Below are 22,191 nucleotides of genomic sequence, written 5' to 3' on the forward strand. Positions count from 1 at the left end.
TGGAAGGCACAGAAGTGTGAAACCATTTTGTTTGACAGGGGTATTGTGCAGGAGGAGAGAGATAGTGGGGAAACATTAAAGAAATTCATTATGGATCATGAGCATAGAAAAGAGGGTGCAGAGAAAGGCCTATATCCCCAGGAATTGGTTTGTGAGGGTACCTAAAAATGCCAACCTGAAAGCAAGTAGTAGAGGAGGACGAGGATGGAAACTATTACACTGTCCTTGGTCACCAATATCCCTCATATGTTTCTCTCATATCTGGAGGGTGACCTGGAGGATTGGGGTGGATGCATCTGGAAGTGAAATTAAAGAGAGGAGACTTGAGTTTTAAGCTAGATATTTGGACTTTATCCTCTTCTGTGCTTCCCAGCCTTTGTCCCATTATGGTACACATAGAAAATTATTTCATTTTTGGTTTTGTCTGACACACTGGAGAAAATGGAGGAGGCTGCTTTTTCCAGGGCTGGAGAGATCAGAATCTCAAGCAAACTGTAAGTCATTTGTGACACAGCAGTGTCCCCTAATACAGTGGGGAAGGTGATAGGGAGTAAGAGAAGCACTTTAAACAGGTAGGTGACATGATTAAGTTAGTATAAAGTGTCTTTATGGGTGTTTTAGTCTACTAGGTTGCCAAAATGCAATTTACCAGAAGTGGGCTTGCTTTTAACAATGGGGATTTATTAATTTACAAGCTTACAGTTCTGAGGCTGTGAAAATGTCCAAATCAAGGCATCTCAAGATGATACCTTCTTCCTGGAGACTGGCTGCCAGCATTCCTGGGCTCCTCTGTCACATGGCAAGGCATGTGTTGGTGTCATCTGGTGTCTCCTTTCTCTTCTGGGTTTCCTTGCTTCATCTTCTTGTTTCCATGGCTTTCTCTTTTAGCATCTGTTCTGTCTGAGTTTCATTCTCTTACAAAGGATTCCAATAAGAGGATTAAGACCCACCCTGAATGAGGTGGATTACATCTTAACTTAAGATCCTACTTAAGAAAAGATCCTCTTACATTGGGTCCACACTCACAAAAATGGATTAAATATAAGAACATGATTCTCTGGGGCTAAGTAACAGCTTCAAACCATTACATTGGGCTTTAAGTGAGACCTGGAAAAGGGTCAGAAGCAGCTAGTCCTTTTAGTTCCACAAACTTGCCACCATAGGATCTTTTGCACAGGTTTTCTTTCTGCCTAGATACTGCAGAATCCCCTCCAGTATCCCTGGTCTTCACCTTGCTATCGCCTCCTCATCTTTCAGAGCTCAGTCCAAGCATCACTTTTCAAGGAAGCTGTCCCAAATCCCTCAAAGTCAAGTTCCTTTCTGGTATCTTCATATATGTTTTCCTCCAGGCTTATAATTTTAATTTATAGTCATATGTTTGTGTTATTATACAGTGACTCCTAACTAGATTATGTATTCTCTGCATTTGGCATGCTGTTTCCCCACCTGGAATGTCTTCTCCTTACATCTCCACATGTTCAAATCCTAGCCACCATTCAGGGTCTATCTAGAATTCTATTTCCCACCAATCTCCACAGCTGGAAATACTTTTGCCTTTCTTCTTTGATCATCTATAAACATGACATCCAGACATCTCTGGTTACTTTGTGAAACAGATATTTTAGGATTTTCTGCCTACCACATTTGTTTTCTGGAACTTGCCCCTCATCTCCCTGGCTCCATTCACATAGTTACTTGGGAACTGCCACATTAGTGCAGTGTGACTCCATCTGAAGCCCCAGTTGCTTGGTATATGGGGGCAGAGACTTGAACCTGGGCCAATGAGTCCATACCTTGGGATTCTTAGGTTTGAGTTTGAAAGGGTTGGGTCACTCTGTGTCAAATAGATGAATCTCTAAGATATAGCATTCTGGAGCCATCAAGGACCATGGTTTTGCCTTTTGTGAATCATGGGCCTATAGTAAAAGACAAGAATTAAGCTGTACATAGAGAGAAGCAGAGATGAGAGAGTGTCCTGTAAGCATTTGAGTTCCTTGTTCCAGTTGTTCCTGAGCCCCATCTAGATCCAAACTTCACCTAACTTTCAGGCTGTGAGGTACCCATGGATCCTTGCAATGAATTCTGCCTTTGCCTAATTTGGTTTGAGATGTGTTTCTGTCACTTTGCCACCAATAATATAAACTAACATGCATTGATTACCTTTGAGAATGCTTCAGGAATGCATTTATTGCTTGAATTAAGAATCACTGGGATAGAGAAAGTTAAAATTGTTGATGAAACATCCCAGATTTAATCTATGTATTCTAAATTACGTTTATCTGAAGTCTCTGCTGGGACATAGCACAATGTAATGGAAAGTTTATGTGCTTTGGAATCAGACTTGGGTTTGAGTCCCAACTCTGTTTTTTCCTGGAGGAAATTGTGACTTTAGACAATTTACTGCAATACTCTCAGCCTTATCTGTCATATGGAGATAATAATACCCACCTTAAAGAGTCATTATCACATGGTGTAATGAATAATTCACTAAAGGGCTTGACACAGAATCTGGCTCACCATAGGGACTCAACATTCCATATTTCACTGAACCTAAGTTACCATCAATTGTAATAAGCATCATGATTTTATGTACCACTGAAAAGGAAAAAGCTGATTATCTATGACATGCCATTGATTACATGGGGAATTCTCTTTTCAGAAATGTTAGACTATGAAAAGAAGTGTGTCTTAGAACGAACGAAATACAGTGTTTTTATTGGGCATAGATGATCTATTCAATAATGTTAGGCTCTGGTGATATAGAAGTGAAAAAGACTGACATTTCCCCTTAAGATGCTTAGGATCTAATAATAAAATTCATATTTTCAAAAGGACACAAAATAACCTTAGTTGGTGAGTTCATCACCCACAAAGATGGCTAGGACCAAATAGTAGAGCAACAGAGAAATACTAAACTTTAATCCCCTTATATGTTGTTAGATCCTATAGCCGTTATATTTTCATGCTCTGCACACAATCCAAAACAAATTGTCTGCTTACAATTAAAATCTTGCTGAGTTTCCAAGAGTCCAAGCCCTAGGGAGCTATTTGAACACCACATCTTATCCACAATGACGCAATTCCACTTTTAAGGGACAATTAAGGGGTTTCCTTGTAAGTCAAGCCAAACTTTCTCCAAAATACATGAAGGAAGTGCCTGGAAAAGAAAACATTAGAGGCTTGTTTTCAGACTGTCACTTAAGAAGAACAATTTCCAAAAGGACTGAATTTTCTTTTTATCAAATTTGGAAGGCCTGTACTTTATAGCGTTTTGTAGCCTTTTAGTAGAACAGAACAAAGTCCCTTAGGAAACTTAATGTAACAGTAACCAAATGTCCTTGTTAAGTAGCCATTTATTGGTCTATTAAATCTGATCTGAACTGTGATATTTTGTGGTAAATCTTTTCCCCAACATAAGTTGCTCAACATGGGCTCCCTAAGGCATATATCCCAATGGAGACAGCCTCAGCATCATCCCAGAAAAAGCAAATGTGTTTGCATTTTCCTGGGTAGCTCTTCCAGAAGGGAAGATCTAAAAAGAACATTTTCTTTGCCTCATTTGCATAGAGAGACTTAAAACTGATTTTAGAGATAGTTCAGTTCAATTCCTTCATTTAACAGATGAGGTGGAGATAAAAAATTATTGCATTAAGCATTTATTGCAAGTCAGGCTCTGTGTTAAACACTGGGAATGCAGAGATAAATAATTTTTTTTTTTCTGCCTTCAAGGTGTTTGCTGCAGGTGGAGGAGAGAGATCAGTAAGTAGACTAGTAAGTGCTGGGCAGCTGAAGGAGCCCAAAGTGCTCCGCCAAACTAGGGGAAGTGAGGAGAGATTGACTGTCAGGGTCAGGATGTTTAGGGCCACATGTCTTTAGACTTCCATTCCAAAACAGTAAGGAACCCCCCAAAAGCTTTAATTTGGAGCTCAATTTTCCAGGTTTAAAAGGTCACTCTGGATGTCTTAATCTCTCACTTGATCTGTCTTTAGAGGATATGGGCATGGTGATATACTAATGAGTCCCAAGGACCTTAGAAGCCAGCCAACTCACAACAATTGAGAATGGCATTCCAGGCAGAAGGAAGAGCATGTCCAAAGATTCAGAGACAAAAGAAAGCAGGACAGGATCCAGGAATGGTAAGTAATTTTTAGTGGCTGAAACACGGAGAGTGAGTGGGGGAGGGGATGAGGTGGTGGGAGGCATGGAATGATTGAGTTATCCTAACTCTCCACCCCATGCACCCTGTATTTCAGGCACATTCTTACCATCATTAGAGCATACGCTTTCATTTCTTTTAGGTAAACTTGTACTGGAATTGCTCAGCTGCAGGGTAGGCATAGGTTCAGCTTTAATAAAAGTTCTCTGTGTCTTTGCTTATGCTAATTCCTCTGTCTGGAATCCTCTCTTCTGCCATCTATGTAAGAAAGAGGCTTGTGTTCCAGTTTGCTAAAGCTGCCATTATGCAAAATACCAGAAATATATTGGCTTTTATAAAGGGGATTTATTAGGTTACAAATTTACAGTTCTAAGGCCATAAAATTGTCCAAACTAAGGCATCAACAAGAGGATACATTCACTGAAGAATGGCCGATGGCATCTGGAACACCTCTGTCAGTTGGGAAGGCACATGACTGGCATCTGCTGTCCGTTGCTCCTGGTTGTGTTTCAAAACGGCTTTCTCCAAAACGTCTCTGGGCTTCTGTCTCTCGTAGCTTCTCTCGGCTCTCTGCTTGGTTCTCCTGGGGTATTTCTCTCTAAGCATCTAGGAGTCCTCTCTTAGCTTCTCTGGAGCAAACTCTGGGCTTCATCTCTTAGCTTAGCATCTCCAAACATCCTTCTGTCTGCATCTCCCAGCATCTCCAAGCATCTGGGACTGTGTCAGCTCTTACCTTCTCCAGGGGGCAAATCCGGATTACAATCCTAGCTTCTCTCCAAAATGTCTCTCTTAAAGAACTCCAGTGATATAATTAAGACCCACCCAGAATAGATGGGGTAACGCCTCCATGGAAATGGTCTAATCAAATGTCCCACCCTAATCAAAAGACTAATAAGTCTGCCCCCACAAGATTGCATTGAAGGACATGGCTTTTGTGGGGGACATAATAGATTCAAACCAGCACAGCTTGCTAGCAGTTTTTAGAAACTCCATATTAAGGGTTCTACGGCAAGATAAGGATGATGGCCGGTAGGTAGTAGCAAAGTTGGACAGGGTTTGGGGAAGCAAGTAAGTAAGAGCAGGACTCAAAATGAAGAACAGGTACCCAAAATGGTGACAGCCGTTCCAAGATGTTATCTGTAGAACAAGGCGTTTACAGGAGCAAGTTAGTTTTCAATCACCACACCCAGCCTTCTTCAAGGTTGTGCTGTGCTCATCTTAAAGCCGCATATCTTGGTGGTTGTTGCCTAACCAAAATGATTTGTTCTTTCATTAACATTCACTGATGCCTGATCATAGTTTGCTTCATTAAATTTTCTGCCAGGCCCTCTCATAGACTGCTGGTTGAAGTGTAAACTGGTATAACCATTTGGGAAGAAATTTCAAGACATAGAAAACCTTTAAAATGTCAATATTCTTTAATCCAGTAATTTCACTAATAATAATGGCTAACACTTAACTGAATATTAGTGTATACAGGCAATAGTTGAAGTGCCTTATATGTATTAGGACATTTAAACTTCATTAAATCCTACGAGGTAGATAATATTATTATCCTCTTTTTACTGATGAGGGTAAAAGTAAAAAAAAAAAAAGTAGAGTCAACATGCCATGCCCATACTCACACAGATAATAATTTACAGAGCCAGAATTTAAACTGAAGCAGTTTGACTTCAAAGCTGGCATGTGTGACACCTTACTATATTGCCTCTCCACTTATGTAGACAGATATGTGAGTTAAGATCTACGTACAATGACATGCACTACCATGTCATTTATCCGAGGACATATTTTGATACTGTTTTAAAGGTTTACTTACAGTAGTGTACACAAATCAGCTCAATGAAAATTTTCACATGTATTAAATCATGTAACCATGATCCAAATCAATACATAGAACATTTTCAGTATCCCCAGAAGATTCCCACATGACTCTTTCTACTCAATAACACATACCATCAAATAGATTAATTTTGCCTATTCAAGAACTTCTTATGAATAGAATCATATAGTACGCATTCTATTGTAATTGATTCTTTCAGTAAGTTTAATGTTTGTAAGGTTCATCCTTTTTGTTGTGTGTATTAATAGTTTCCTCTTATTTATTACTGTGCTCTATTCCATTGTATAAATCTATCACAATTTGTTTATCCATCCTCCTGTAGATGGACATGTATTGTTTCCAGTTTGGGACTACTATGAATAAAGCTGCTAGATACATGTCTTCTGTGGATATGTGTTCTTATTTCTCTTAAGTAAATACCAGGATTGGAATTGCTGGGTATCAGTTTTAATTGATATTGCAAAACATAGCCTTGACAAGACTTAATATAGTAAATCTTACTAATTTTAGCCATTCTGGTGAGTGTCCAATGGTATCTCATTGTGGTTTTATCTTGAATTTATTTCCTGATAGCTAATGAAATTTAGCATATTTTCATGTGTTTGGCCATTTGAATATTCTCTTTTGTGTACTTCCTGTTCAAGTCTCTTTGACCTTTAAAAAAATTGGGTTGTTTTTGTTTTTCCTACTGATTTGTAAGAAGGAGTTTTTTTACACATTCTGGATATGAGTTACTTGTTGGATATACATATATAAATATATATTACAGATATATTACAAATATATTGCAGTTTATGACTTGTCTTTTCACTTTTTAATGATGCCTTTTTGATGAAGATAAGTTTTTTATTGCCAATAAAGTTCATTTTCTCAATTTTTTTCTTTTAAGCTAAGTTATTTTTATGTCCTATTTAATACATCTTTGCCTACATCAAAGTCAGGAGGATGTCCTTCTATATTTTCTGCTATAAGCTTGATTGTTAAAGCTTTCACATTTTGGTTTTTAATCACTTTGAATTCCCATTTGTGCATGGCATGAGGTAGGAATCAAGGTTTACTTTTTACCATATAGATATTCAGATCTCTTTTTACCCTTTATTGAAAAGATTGCCTTTTTCCTACTGAATTGCAGAGTTGTAAATCAAGTGACTCTGTATGTGTGGGTCTATTTCTGGGCTCTCAAATCTGTTTAATTGGTCCGTTTTTCTAACTTAGTACCAATATCATACTGTCTTAATTTCTGTAGCTTTATAATAAGTCTGGAATCTGTTAAAGTCCTGCAGCTTTCTCTTCTTTTTGAAGATTGCTTTTTTTTTTGAATATGTAAGTTGAGTTTATTGCAGAAATGCATTTAACACTTGAAAGTTATTCAACATCATTCACCAACATTAATAGACTAGAGGAGAAAAATCCTATGATTATCTCAATAGACATAGGAAAAGCATTTGATAACATCCAATAAGGTTTGTGAGAAACACACACACACAGACCCTCTTAGGAAACTATGAATGAAAGGAAACTTTCTTAATCTATCTGATATAGACCAATCTACCAAAAAAATAAATAAATAAATAAAGCAAACTTTACAAGCTAACATCATAGCTTTTTGATAGTGAACTATCAAATGCCTTCTCTGAAACAGGGGGGAAAATAAGGATGCCTTCAATCAATTCAACATTCTACTAATGGTCCTAAACAGTGTAATAAGAAGGCAAAGATGTTTGAGATTGGAAAAGAAGAAATAAAACTCATTACTCACAGTGTAAATAACTATACAGAAAACTGAAAAGAATCTACAGATAAACTATTAACCTCAAAGAATAAACCGTTAGACTCTGCAGGTAAAAACTTAAAACTCAAAAGAATCTACAGATAAACAGAAAGAATAAAGTTGTACAACCATGCAAATGAATACTATACAGCAATGAAAATGAATGAACCACTGCTACATGCAACAGCTTGAATGAATCTCACAGATGAACTTTTGAGTGAAAGCAGAAAGAACAGAACACAAACTAGAGTTCCACTTACATATTAAAAAACAGACTAAACAAATATATGATGTTCAACTCAGAGTGGTTAGAAGACAGTGGAAAGAGTGGATTGGAAAGGAGTTCCAGAGGAGTTTCTAGAATTCTGTAATATTCTACTTCTTGACCAAGGTGATAGTTAATATGATATGTTCACCCTGTGATAACTCATAGAACTATACACTTATCATCTGTGTACTTCAATGTGCCTATGCTATACCTAATTTTTTTAAGTTTATTGCAAGCTTTTCTAATCACATTCTATTGCTTAAAATATTTTAATGCTCCCCATAACCTAAAAGCAAACTCTAAGCTGTTAAGCACAGCATAATATATGCTCCTACCTTTAACTTAATCCTTATCTCTATTCACCTCCCATACACTTTATTTTTTTTTTTTTTTTTTTTTAGTTTTTTTTTTTTTATTTTATTTTATTTTATTTTTTATTTTTTATTTATTTATTTTTTTAATCATCATTTTATTGAGATATATTCACATACCACGCAGTCATACAAAACAAATTGTACTTTCGATTGTTTACAGTACCATTACATAGTTGTACATTCATCACCTAAATCAATCCCTGACACCTTCATTAGCACACACACAAAAATAACAAGAATAATAATTAGAGTGAAAAAGAGCAATTGAAGTAAAAAAGAACACTGGGTACCTTTGTCTGTTTGTTTCCTTCCCCTACTTTTCTACACATCCATCCATAAACTAGACAAAGTGGTGTTTGGTCCTTATGGCTTTCCCAATCCCATTGTCACCCCTCATAAGCTACATTTTTATACAACTGTCTTCGAGATTCATGGGTTCTGGGTTGTAGTTTGATAGTTTCAGGTATCCACCACCAGCTACCCCAATTCTTTAGAACCTAAAAAGGGTTGTCTAAAGTGTGCATAAGAGTGCCCACCAGAGTGACCTCTCGGCTCCTTTTGGAATCTCTCTGCCACTGAAGCTTATTTCATTTCCTTTCACATCCCCCTTTTGGTCAAGAAGATGTTCTCCGTCCCACGGTGCCAGGTCTACATTCCTCCCTGGGAGTCGTATTCCACGTTGCCAGGGAGATTCACTTCCCTGGGTGTCTGATCCCACGTAGGGGGGAGGGCAGTGATTTCACCTTTCAAGTTGGCTTAGCCAGAGAGAGAGGGCCACATCTGAGCAACAAAGAGGCATTCAGGAGGAGACTCTTAGGCACAAATATAGGGAGGCCTAGCCTCTCCTTTGCAGCAACCGTCTTCCCAAGGGTAAAACTTATGGTAGAGGGCTCAACCCATCAAACCACCAGTCCCCTATGTCTGTGGTCATGTTAGCAACCATGGAGGTGGGGTAGGCGAATACCCCTGCATTCTCCACAGGCTCCTCAAGGGGGCACTACATCTTTTTTTTTTTTTTTTTTTTTTTTAACTTTCCCTTCTTTTTTCAAATCACCTGTATGAAAAAAAAAGTTAAAAAGAAAACAAACATACAATAAAAGAGCATTTCAAAGAGACCATAGCAAGGGAGTAAGAAAAAGACAACTAACCTAAGATAACTGCTTAACTTCCAACATGTTCCTACTTTACCCCAAGAAAGTTACATAATATAGCAACATTTCAGTGAACTTGTTCCTACTACAACCATCAGAAATTAACAGACCATAGTCATTTCTGGGCATCCCCAGAACGTTAAATAGCTTATCTGTTCTTCCTGGATTATTGTTCCCCCTTCCTTAATTGCTCTCTACTGCTAGTTCCCCTACATTCTACATTATAAACCATTTGTTTTACATTTTTCAAAGTTCACATTAGTGGTAGCATATAATATTTCTCTTTTTGTGCCTGGCTTATTTCGCTCAGCATTATGTCTTCAAGGTTCATCCATGTTGTCATATGTTTCACGAGATCGTTCCTTCTTACTGCCGCGTAGTATTCCATCGTGTGTATATACCACATTTTATTTATCCACTCATCTGTTGAAGGACATTTGGGTTGTTTCCATCTCTTGGCAATTGTGAATAATGCTGCTATGAACATTGGCGTGCAGATATCTGTTCGTGTCACTGCTTTCCGATCTTCCGGGTATATACCGAGGAGTGCAATCGCTGGATCGAATGGTAGCTCTATATCTAGTTTTCTAAGGAACTGCCAGACTGACTTCCAGAGTGGCTGAACCATTATACAGTCCCACCAACAATGAATAAGAGTTCCAATTTCTCCACATCCCCTCCAGCATTTGTAGTTTCCTGTTTGTTTAATGGCAGCCATTCTAACCGGTGTTAGATGGTATCTCATTGTGGTCTTAATTTGCATCTCTCTAATAGCTAGTGAAGCTGAACATTTTTTCATGTGTTTCTTGGTCATTTGTATTTCCTCTTCAGAGAACTGTCTTTTCATATCTTTTGCCCATTTTATAATTGGGCTGTCTGTACTATTGTCATTGAGTTGTAGGATTTCTTTGTATATGCAAGATATCAGTCTTTTGTCAGATACATGGTTTCCAAAAATTTTTTCCCATTGAGTTGGCTGCCTCTTTACCTTTTTGAGAAATTCCTTTGAGGTGCAGAAACTTCTAAGCTTGAGGAGTTCCCATTTATCTATTTTCTCTTTTGTTGCTTGTGCTTTGGGTGTAAAGTCTAGGAAGTGGCCTCCTAATACAAGGTCTTGAAGATGTTTTCCTACATTATCTTCTAGGAGTTTTATGGTACTTTCTTTTATATTGAGATCTTTGGTCCATTTTGAGTTAATTTTTGTGTAGGGGGTGAGGTAGGGGTCCTCTTTCATTCTTTTGGATATGGATATCCAACTCTCCCAGCCCCATTTGTTGAAAAGACCATTATGGCTCAGTTCGGTGACTTTGGGGGCCTTATCAAAGATCAGTCGGCCATAGATCTGAGGGTCTATCTCTGAATTCTCAATTCGATTCCATTGATCTATATGTCTATCTTTGTGCCAGTACCATGCTGTCTTGGCAACTGTGGCTTTATAATAAGCTTCAAAGTCAGGGAGTGTAAGTCCTCCCACTTCGTTTTTCTTTTTTAGAGTGTCTTTAGCAATTCGAGGCATCTTCCCTTTCCAAATAAATTTGATAACTAGCTTTTCCAAGTCTGCAAAGTAGGTTGTTGGAATTTTGATTGGGATTGCATTGAATCTGTAGATGAGTTTGGGTAGAATTGACATCTTAATGACATTTAGCCTTCCTATCCATGAACATGGAATATTTTTCCATCTTTTAAGGTCCCCTTCTATTTCTTTTAGTAGAGTTATGTAGTTTTCTTTGTATAGGTCTTTTACATCTTTGGTTAAGTTGATTCCTAGGTACTTGATTTTTTTAGTTGCTATTGAAAATGGTATCTTTTTCTTGAGTGTCTCTTCAGTTTGTTCATTTCTAGCATATAGAAACATTACTGACTTATGTGCATTAATCTTGTATCCCGCTACTTTGCTAAATTTGTTTATTAGCTCTAGTAGGTGTATCGTTGATTTCTCAGGGTTTTCTAGATATAAGATCATATCATCTGCAAACAATGACAGTTTTACTTCTTCTTTTCCAATTTGGATGCCTTTTATTTCTTTGTCTTGCCGGATTGCCCTGGCTAGCACTTCCAGCACAATGTTGAATAACAGTGGTGACAGCGGGCATCCTTGTCTTGTTCCTGATCTTAGAGGGAAGGCTTTCAGTCTCTCACCATTGAGTACTATGCTGGCTGTGGGTTTTTCATATATGCTCTTTATCATGTTGAGGAAGTTTCCTTCAATTCCTACCTTTTGAAGTGTTTTTATCAAAAAGGGATGTTGGATTTTGTCAAATGCTTTTTCAGCATCTATTGAGATGATCAATTGATTTTTCCCTTTCGAGTTTTTAATGTGTTGTAATACATTGATTGTTTTTCTGATGTTGAACCATCCTTGCATGCCTGGAATGAACCCCACTTGGTCATGGTGTATGATTTTTTTAATGTGTCTTTGGATTCGATTTGCAAGTATTTTGTTGAGGATTTTTGCATCTATATTCATTAGGGAGATTGGCCGGTAGTTTTCCTTTTTTGTAGCATCTTTGCCTGGTTTTGGTATTAGATTGATGTTAGCTTCATAAAATGAGTTAGGTAGTGTTCCATTTTTTTCAATGTTTTGAAAGAGTTTGAGTAAGATTGGTGTCAGTTCTTTCTGGAAAGTTTGGTAGAATTCCCCTGTGAAGCCATCTGGCCCTGGGCATTTATTTGTGGGAAGATTTTTGATGACTGATTGGATCTCTTTGCTTGTGATGGGTTGGTTGAGGTCTTCTATTTCTTCTCTGGTCAGTCTAGGTTGTTCATATGTTTCCAGGAAATTGTCCATTTCTTCTACATTATCCAGTTTGTTGCCATACAGTTGTTCATAATATCCTCTTATAATTTTTTTAATTTCTTCAGGATCTGCAGTTATGTCACCTTTTTCATTCATTATTTTGTTTATATGGGTCTTCTCTCTTTTTGATTTTGTCAGTCTAGCTAGGGGCTTGTCAATCTTGTTGATCTTCTCAAAGAACCAACTTTTGGTGATATTTATCCTCTCTATTGTTTTTTTGTTCTCTATGTCATTTATTTCTGCTTTAATCCTTGTTATTTCTTTTCTTCTACTTGGTTTAGGATTGGTTTGCTGTTCATTTTCTAGCTTCTTCAGTTGATCCATTAGTTCTTTGATTTTGGCTCTTTCTTCCTTTTTAATATATGCGTTTAGTGCTATAAATTTCCCCCTTAGCACTGCTTTTGCTGCATCCCATAGGTTTTGGTATGTTGTGTTCTCATTTTCATTCGTCTCTATATATTTAGCAATTTCTCTTGCTATTTCTTCTTTAACCCACTGATTGTTTAGGAGTGTGTTGTTTAACCTCCAGGTATTTGTGAATTTTCTAAGTCTCTGATGGTTATTGACTTCTAATTGTATTCCATTGTGGTCAGAGAATGTGCTTTGAATAATTTCAATCTTTTTAAATTTATTGAGGCTTGTTTTATGTCCCAGCATATGATCTATTCTGGAGAAAGTTCCGTGAGCACTAGAAAAGTATGTGTATCCTGGTGATTTGGGATGTAATGTCCTGTAGATGTCTGTTAAATCTAATTCATTTATCAGATTGTTTAGGTTTTCAATTTCCTTATTGGTCTTCTGTCTGGTTGATCTTCCCATACACTTTATATTCCAATTTACCAAATTATTTATAAACCCCGTACATGCTGTGCTGCCTTAAACCTTCAGGTCTTTAAATACTGTTTCCATTGCTTGAAATTCTCTCCCTCTTTACACCCCCACCCACACTCACACCCAACCCTGCCCTGGCGACTTCATCCAACTTGGATCTTAGCTCCTCCAAGATTCTTCCCTCTTCCTCTTCTGCAAAGTTAACCTTTTCTATACTCAGTATATCTATCGCACACATCAAGCTGCAGTGTAATTGTCCATCCATATGTCAGTCCATTCCTCTATTAGACTGGGAACAACTCAAGCACAAGACATAAGTGTTCATGTTGTCAGTGCCTAGCACAGGCTTGGCAAGTGGTAATCATTCAACAAATTTCACTTTTATGTGTATATCCTTACTAATTAGACTGTAAAAGCCTAAGTTTTACAGTTCCTCCACAGCACTTAGCACAACAACGAGCACACCATAGGCACACATCAGTAACGGTTTAGCAAGTGATAGAATCTGTATCAAAACCCAGTTCTACAGGCAAAATACTCTTTTCAAATCCTATGCTCACCTATGATAATGATAAGGTATATGTGTCCTACTGTAGTCGCAAAAAGTTGTCTTCCTTTTACACATACAGAATTTTAGGGTCTATAGCTAGAAAAAATTCAATAGAGATCATGTAGGAAAGGTTTGAAGCCCGAAGAAATTAAGGGGCTTTTTCAAGGTCAAGGCTATAGGTGGAAGGGCCAAGACTAGGACCCAGATCCCCTGGATTCTCACTCGGTGTTTTCTCACAATCCATGCAGCCTCCTTTTGTGGCTACTCAAAGTAAGTGGTATGAATGCTTTATTACTTTAGATTTAGATGGTTAATCTCCCCAATTGCAATTTTTTTTTATTTCACTTTAAAATGTGGCTCTAACACATCAATACTAAAAGTACCAACAAGTTCAACCAGGAAAACACCGTTTCCAGTTCCAATATCAAATACGGAGGCGTCCAATGAGATCTTGTGGTTTTCCATCCACATTATTGATCGATTCATACTCTCTTCTCCAAACCAAACTTCTCCTGCATCTCCATATTTTTGGAAAGTTTGCAGTTTTCTCTCATAAACAGCATCCCAATGCTCTCGGGTGCCCAGAGCCGACGGAGCGAAGCCAACCTCTCCGGGGCTGCCCTCGTGGGACTGCACCGCAGGCCCAGTGCCATGGCAGTCAGCGCCAGTGTTCATCTCGCTCAGCGCCCCGCTCGGCCGTTGAGAAGATTGCTTTTCTTGATGCATTTTTGATGTCCAATAATACAGAAATAGTTAAATAAATTATAGTACATCAATTAAAATGTAATATTATGCATCTGTGAAAACCAAGTTTATAAAAAGTTTGAACAATATGGAAAAAGCACATATAAAATTTTACTGACTGGAAAGAGGACTTCAATTTTCAAAACCTGCATAATCTCAATTATGCAAATGAAGAATGCATAAAAAGAAGATGAAAAGTAAATAGGCCAGAATTTTAACTGTGGCTCTCTCTTCAAAGTGAAGTTAGAGATATATATTTTTGTCATTTTCTTGTTTCATCTCAGACCCATTCACTTGTCTCATGCTCTCCTTTGTATTGTAGGGACCTAAACCTTGCAAAATACATTTCTCATGCATTCTTTTTCTCTGACACTCCATTAGGATTGGCCAGTGGGAGGCACTAACCAGTAATTATTGATGGAAGGAGGAAAGAAGGGTATTTCTCTGCCCCTCTCTGCTTGCTTTGGACAGCATTCCCACAATAGCTGTGTCTTCTCCATGGTGTCATCTCCCATGGTGCCCCTCCCTGTGGGGCTGTGGCTTCTGATTTCCAGTAACCCCACTTCTTTCCTCTGTCCTATCATCCTTAAGAGTGATAGTTGGTTCCTGCTGCTGCTAACCCCTGGATTACTTTTCCATTCCCTGTTGGTACCTTTAGCTCTACCAATGCAAATGAAATCAGTTTATCATATTACATTTCCTCTAATGAATTACTTGGCATGGTTAATAATTTGGTGTTACACATTCTATTTTTCTAACTGGACCTTGGGTGACCTGGTAATCATTATTTTCTTAATTATATACTTTTTACATTTAAAAAATTTGCTCATCTATACAAAGATGGCTTATATAATCTTTTTTTTTTTTTTTTCATTTTTTATGTAAGATGCTAGAGGAGAGAGTCAAGCATTTGGATAATTTAGCTAGCAATTATTGAGCATCTACCCCAGGCCAATAGAATGCTATTAATGTGTTGGCCATAATTGATTGCAATGCTGTGGATATAAAACTTTAGACTGAATTTCTATCCTAATAGGGGTTTCTTTGTATCTCATTTCTATGATCACAAAGAGCAAAAAGTATTATCATGGAGGGAACAACACAGAATAAATATATTTTTTAGCAGAAAGAGTAGACAAATTTGGTTTGGACCCCAGAATGACCTAGAAAGGGCAATTTAGAAATGTTGACCTCTGCAAAGAGTCTAGAGACAAAAGTCTCTCCTGGAAGGTACTCCATACATTTCTGTAAAGCATGAGAGACTGTCTGGGTTGTTTCTCTGTAATTGGTTGAGCTGTTCTTCGAAGGGCAGAGCTGGAGAGAGCAGCCGCTTCTTCTCACTGCATTTTACTGCCCTTCTGTCAACATAAACCCCAAAGGGGTCACAGGTAGAGAAAAACATGTTTTTTTTTTGTTGTTGTTGTTTCTTCATTTTTGAAGGGAAAAAAACTGTTTTATTTTATTTTTGTTGTTTATAGTATAGAATTGCAAGGTCAGTGACACAAGCTATAAAAATCTTCAGGAAGAAAGTGAGGGTAATCAGATTGGCAATCTGACCCTACCATGAATATTACCAAGACTTTAAGAAGGACAAAAATGGGGAGGAGTACAGCTGTTTAGATAAAAAAATCTAAAAAAAATATATAAAGTGAGAAATAGAAAATTCCCCAAAGGACATTATTGGAGTACATGAAAAAAAATGGAACATAGACTGTAAGTTTAATATAAATGTTAAATTTCTTGACTTTAATAACTGTACTTAAGGTGGTAACATAAGTACATATCCTTGTTCTTAAGAAAAGTACATGAAAGGATGGTGTTCAAAAAAGCATAATGTATATGGCTTACAGTCAAATAATTAGAAAACAGGCAGAAAGACAGATGATAGAGAGACAGACAGACTGTTATGTCAAATGTGTCAAAATGCTAAAAGTTAGTGGATCTGAATATCTGGGGGTGGGGTATATCAGAGTTCTCTATATGGGTTTTGTAATATTTATGCAACTCATCCCGTAAGTTTGAAATTATTTCAAAATAAAAAGTTTATATTAAAAATAGTATATTTTCATAAAAATATAAAGAGGAATGTGTAAACATTCAATGTTATGTGAAAAACCTGTAACGTAATTAAACAAAGAAACATGGTTGTTTTTATTTGTGTGTTTTTCAGAATTCAGGGGAAGATGAAAAAAGTCTACAGACCACCTGAGAAAAGGCTCTGCAAAGTAAGCAGTGGTCACATTAATATTTCATCAGGTAAGGAGCCAGCTAAGGCTTCTGTATTACCCAAGCTATACATCTCAGGAATGACCCTAGGACTCAGTTTCTCCCTTTCAAAAGTGGTTGCTCTGAGAGATGGCATGGTGATATCTAAAGGGCTCGGAATTGGGTACAGAATCCTGAGTCTTTTAGTCCACCTGCAGGTTGGAAGGCCTAAGCATGTTATTTTATTTCCTGTGGGTTTTACAGTTTCCCCATTTCTAAAGGTGGGATAATAATGTTCACCTGACAAAGTCCACCTATTTATTCAATCTACTGCTTTTCATGCTTTAATAGTTTCTCATCTGCTTGAGGAGACAGCCCATGCTTCTTAGTATGACATACAAAACCTTCATCTGCCACTTATTTTCTACTCTCTTCTCATATCACACTTCTGTGTACTCTATGATCTAGCCATAAGTACTTGTATGTTCCTTTCAGTGTTTCCTCACAGCCCTAATTCCTTAATGCAATTCATTCATGCTGTGTGCAAAACCCCTTTCTTTGTTATCTGGTTGGCAAACAACTTCTCTTACTTGAAAACTCAACTCTTTCTTACTTGATGAAGCCACCCCTGTTCTTAGCCCTAATTAGTTTCTCCCTCTTCGCCAATCCATTTCATCTGCATAAACCACCAACATAAGTATAACTGTTTATGCGTCTGTCTTCCCGACAGGACTGAGTTCTTGCATTATAAATCTTTGTTTTCTCAGTGAGTTAACCATGAATTGTCCCATAGCAAGTGATGAGTAAAAGTAGGTTGAGTAAATAAACACATTTTCAAGAGTTTGGAAGGGAAATATTTCTGATGAAGCATCAGGGAGTAGCAGAAAGGTTGGGAATAAGGAGATCTGGGTTCTGACCCTGCCTCTCATATCGCAACTCACCCTATCTTTCTGGGCTTTTCTTTTCTCATCTTAAAGGAAGAAGACAGGATCAGACGGTCTTTAAGATCCCTCTCAGCTCATGTATCTTCCAACCATTCTTCCCTTGTAAAACATGGCAGAGATTCTAGATCCTTGGCTAAGAGACCCATAGCTGAAGTCATTTAAAAATAAACACAAAATAAAAGGTAATACAGAGACAGACTCTGGCATAGTGGAAAGGTTGTTGGATTAGGCAAGCAAATCTAGGTTTTCCTGTGTGTGTGTGTCTGTGTGTGTGTGTGTGTGTGTGTGTTTATAACATTTTACTAGCCATAGAAGAAATACACATATAAAACTCTGTAGAGCTTTGAAATCAAAAATCACAATAGAAAATCTTTCTCATTCCATTTAACATCTCTCTCTCTCTCTTCTTCCCTCCTTTATTCCCTCCCTTTCAAACATATTGCAGTACGCCAATGTCTGGCCTATACAAGATTTGCTCATGGTTGATGAAACTTCAACAGAAAAAAACTGGTGCTTAATTTTCCATCTTCATTAGGAATTCTGGTTCTTGAATGTTTGCTTCATGCTTTCTACCACCAGCCTTTGATAAGAATTTTTTTAGTATGAGAAAATCCAGTGTGTAACTTATTTTGGGGTGCTTCTTCCTCAGTGGTAGATTTACCTCCATCATTGCTAGTTGGGTGGTTTTTATTAGTTTTCTTTTCTGTGCTGTGGACTCTTCCTGCACAAAATCTGTATTATTCCAGATACAATTGGATGCATTTGAACCTGTGTAGCTATTCGTAGAATTAACTTCAAAAGACTGATCCAGCTTGTAGATGGCCACATAGTAAAATAATGACAATTCAAGCCATAAAGGCACTAAATTCTTACGGCAAATCTAGATTTAAGTCTTGCCTCTACTACTTTCTAACTATGTGAATTTTCCCAGATAAGTCATTTCTGGGAATTTTATTTTTCTCATTTGCAATTTGGGGAGAATAAAGCCTTAAAGTGCTTGTCAGGATTAAATTGGTGATACATTTTTAAACTCTAACCCTCTCTACCAAAAACATATTGTTATTTTGATTGTACTTCTCTCACCAATTTTGAAACTTAAGAGATCCACCTGGAAAACTGGATGGACTTTTTAAGATGGTTTCCTAAAAGGAATCATTGATGTTAAATTATTGGCCAGGAATTCGCACTCTAAATTTTGTGAAGGCTTTACAGTATTCACCCTGCCAACTGCCTGATGGCTCAGCCTCAGCCCTTAACCACTTCAGCTTTGAAGTTAGGCACAAATTAAACTGTCTCCAGCCTCTACGTTTGGATAGAAATTATTCAGTGGTAAATTGTCTCATAAACTGTGGTCAAATGTACCATAAACAAACACAACGGGCAGCGTGAGCTGTATAATAACTTCTCAGTGACACTGGGATTGAGCACAAGGGCTCCCAGACCTCAGACCTCAGACCTCAGAGAAGTTGATACGTAATTTCCCAAATAAAACAATGTTTCCGCTGTGACTTTCTTGAGTGGGAATAGCTAATATACCAGTTGTGTATATCTGCATATGTATATATGTTAGCTCTTGGCCTATACGAACCAAGCACCAAAAATATAAAGTATTTCATGATGTTTTCATGATAATGAGCATTGAGAAGTAGATAGCTTTCTTTTTTCCCCCTGGTTTTCCCCAGAATCCATCTACATACCTACAGCTGACATTTCTAGATACTATGGAGGAGAGAAGCAGCCACCCAGTTCTCTACATGGTCCCTTAGTACCACTCACCCCTTTCCCTATGAAGGACACTGAATAGCAGCAAGACTGATAGGTTGGAGTCAGGACACTGCTCTGGAATTCCTAGCAAGGCTGTAGATTTGTAGGGCAGCCAGTGGGATTCTGGAACAATCCCCAGAGATGCAGAGAGGGGCTTCTTCTCTCATCTTCCGCCCAACACATCCTTTTAAAGAAGTGGGAGAGGACACAGGGAAAAGGGGAAGGTGTGACAGTTATTCTACAGTTTGTCAAGATATGTACGTGCATGTTTAAGCTTTTCAGCATAAAAGCACTTGTTTTATTGTCTAGTCAGTTCAGTGGGTGCTGGGCAAATGCTGCTTTCTATCAGCAATTTTGTTTTCATATTCAAAATGTGAGTAGTATGGGGTGATACTGAAGGGCTCAGATCCTGAGATCAGGGAATTTGGAGTCAAACTCTGGTTCTGCCACTTAGTAACTGTATGGCTTTGAACAAGTCACTAATCTTCCCTTGTCTCAATTTCCTCATCTGTAAAGGGAGATAATTCTAGCACTTACCTCAGAGGGATGCTGTGATCACTAATGGCACACTACCTGTAAGGCACTTAGAAAGTGCTCCCCATCTAGACTTTATGAATGTGTGCCAGCTGCTTATTATTCTACCTTGTGAGCTTCCTAAGGGCACAGACTATGGATTCATTCATTCAACAAGCAGTCACCGACCATATACTATGTGCCAGGCATTAGAATTACGGAGATGGTTAAGACATCAGTGCCTGACTCGAGGCTCATCAGTGCCTGACTGGAGACAGATAAGTGAATTGCTACAAATACTAAGATAAATAGTATATGAAATGTATGGAAGATATTAAGGGAACCTAGAATTGAAATGACTAATTCTATCCAAGAGACCGAGGCAGGATTCAGTTTTGAATCTTGTCTATGACAGATTAATCAGGCAGGGAAAACTTTCTAGGTAAACTGCATGTATTCTCTCTGTTACATATTTACATGTATCCCTGTGTATATGTGTTTGGATCTGTATATATGTGCAAGATTGTTAAATCATTTCTAAGAAAGATGATTTTTAAGTTTCCCACTATGATTACACAGATTTTCAGAACTCCTGGTGATTCTATCACTATTTGTTCCAAATATTTTTAGTCAATGTTAGGCAAATACCAGTTTATGATTGTTGTATTTTCTTGGAGGAGGTTATTTCAAATATTTTCTAGTATCATTTACATATTAATGCTTTTTGCCTTCAATTGTTTTTGATCTATATGTGGCTGTCACATCTTCTTTTGTTCCATTAGTTTCAATCTTTTTTACCATTTTGTTTTGGATGTGTATAGCTAGATGTCTTAAAAATCCAATGTGATACTTACCTGGCAGGGGAGATACCATGATTATGAAGGTGGTTTTCCCAGGGTGAGGCTTACCCATTGCACTCCAGATGTGTTGACCCCTAAGATTTCCCCAAATGTGGGAAACTCCACTGCGTTTTGTGGTAGTGGGGAACTGCGTTTGCGCTCTCTGATAATCTCCAGGTTTTAATAGATAAGTTTAATTTGTTTACAATTAATTTGATTACTACTTTTTGGATATACTTTTAAGATTTTATTTTGTGTTTTCTCCTTACCGATGGACAGCCTTTGGTAGTTCTTGCAGCAAGAATCTATAGATAGTAAATGTTCCAATTTTTTAAGGGTCTGAATGAGTCTCTCTTTTTCTCACTCTTGAATGATAGTTATACAGGCATAGACATCTACATCAAATATTTTCCCCCTCAGCACTTTAAAGATGTCTATTGTTTTCTGGAAGCCACACTGCTTTTCTAGTGTAGGTAATATATCCCTTTTCTCTAGTAGCTGGAAGATTTTCTTTGTATCGATGATGTTCTTCACTTTTTAGGCAGGTACAGTTCTATTTTTACTTAGCTTTTGGGCCTCCTGGTGTTTGCAATCTGAGTCCAGTGGTCTATCTTTTATGTTGAAAAATTCTCATCCATTATCTCTTAAACTATTGCTTCTCCATACTTCTCTAGAAGTGAATCAATAGCGCAGAGCTTGGGCCAAGTCCTCGTTGCACAGCTGCTGTGCTCCCTAATGGAGTGTGTTACAAACCACAGCTCTGGGCAACAGGTGGTATGATTTTAAGCCTCCCTTTATGGATAGGAGAGTCCTACCCCAGACTCCCGGTTTTAATAAGCTAGATTCTCTCTGGTCCCCTGCTACCTTTTTTGCCCACTGCTCCCAGAAAGTCAACTCTCAGCTGCCGTGGTAAAGAGCCCAGTGGGCCACAGCTTTAGCCCCTGATTACTGCTGTGTGTTTCTTTTCTATTTCTGGCCTACAGAGATGGCTATATTGGTTTTTTGAACCATGGTTCTGTTTTTTTTTTTTTTAATTAACTTTTTATTTTGAAATATTTTAGATTGCTGAAGAGTTGCAGAGATAGTAAAGAAAATTTTCATATACCTTTTGCCTAGTGTCTCCTAATGTTAACATATTATGTAACATAGGTTTTGAATATTTTTCTTTTGGTAGTTTATCTGTTTTTGCTGGGTATTTGGCACTGACAGGTAGTGGAAGCATGAACTCACAAAGCCATCTTTGCCAGAATTTCTGGGCCAGAAATTTTCACATTGATTAACCATTTAGTCATCCATCTTTGCATTCGACAAACATTTATTAAGCATTTATTATGTTCCAAGCACTGTTCCAGGCACAAGGGATATAGCAGTGATTACTACAGGCAAAAATCCCTGCCATTGTTTAAAGGTTAGTGTGAGAGACAAAATAAAGAAGACAAAA

The 22,191-nt window shown here is 37.7% G+C and overlaps 1 long non-coding RNA gene and 1 other non-coding gene across 2 annotated transcripts; both read left to right on the forward strand.

The window, feature by feature from the left end:
- The first annotated feature begins 4,029 nt into the window (after positions 1–4,029).
- On the forward strand, positions 4,030–17,773 carry LOC119519122. The gene is made up of 3 exons (XR_005213954.1): positions 4,030–4,136; positions 16,656–16,741; positions 17,668–17,773. It is a non-coding gene; the product is annotated as an uncharacterized LOC119519122 (long non-coding RNA).
- A 2,984-nt stretch (positions 17,774–20,757) lies between these two features.
- LOC119528283 lies at positions 20,758–20,916 on the forward strand. Its single transcript, XR_005215601.1, has one exon. It is a non-coding gene; the product is annotated as a U1 spliceosomal RNA (small nuclear RNA).
- Positions 20,917–22,191: the final 1,275 nt, after the last annotated feature.

The sequence above is a fragment of the Choloepus didactylus genome, chromosome 2 (assembly GCF_015220235.1).
Source record: "Choloepus didactylus isolate mChoDid1 chromosome 2, mChoDid1.pri, whole genome shotgun sequence".
Taxonomy (NCBI): Eukaryota; Metazoa; Chordata; class Mammalia; order Pilosa; family Megalonychidae; genus Choloepus; species Choloepus didactylus.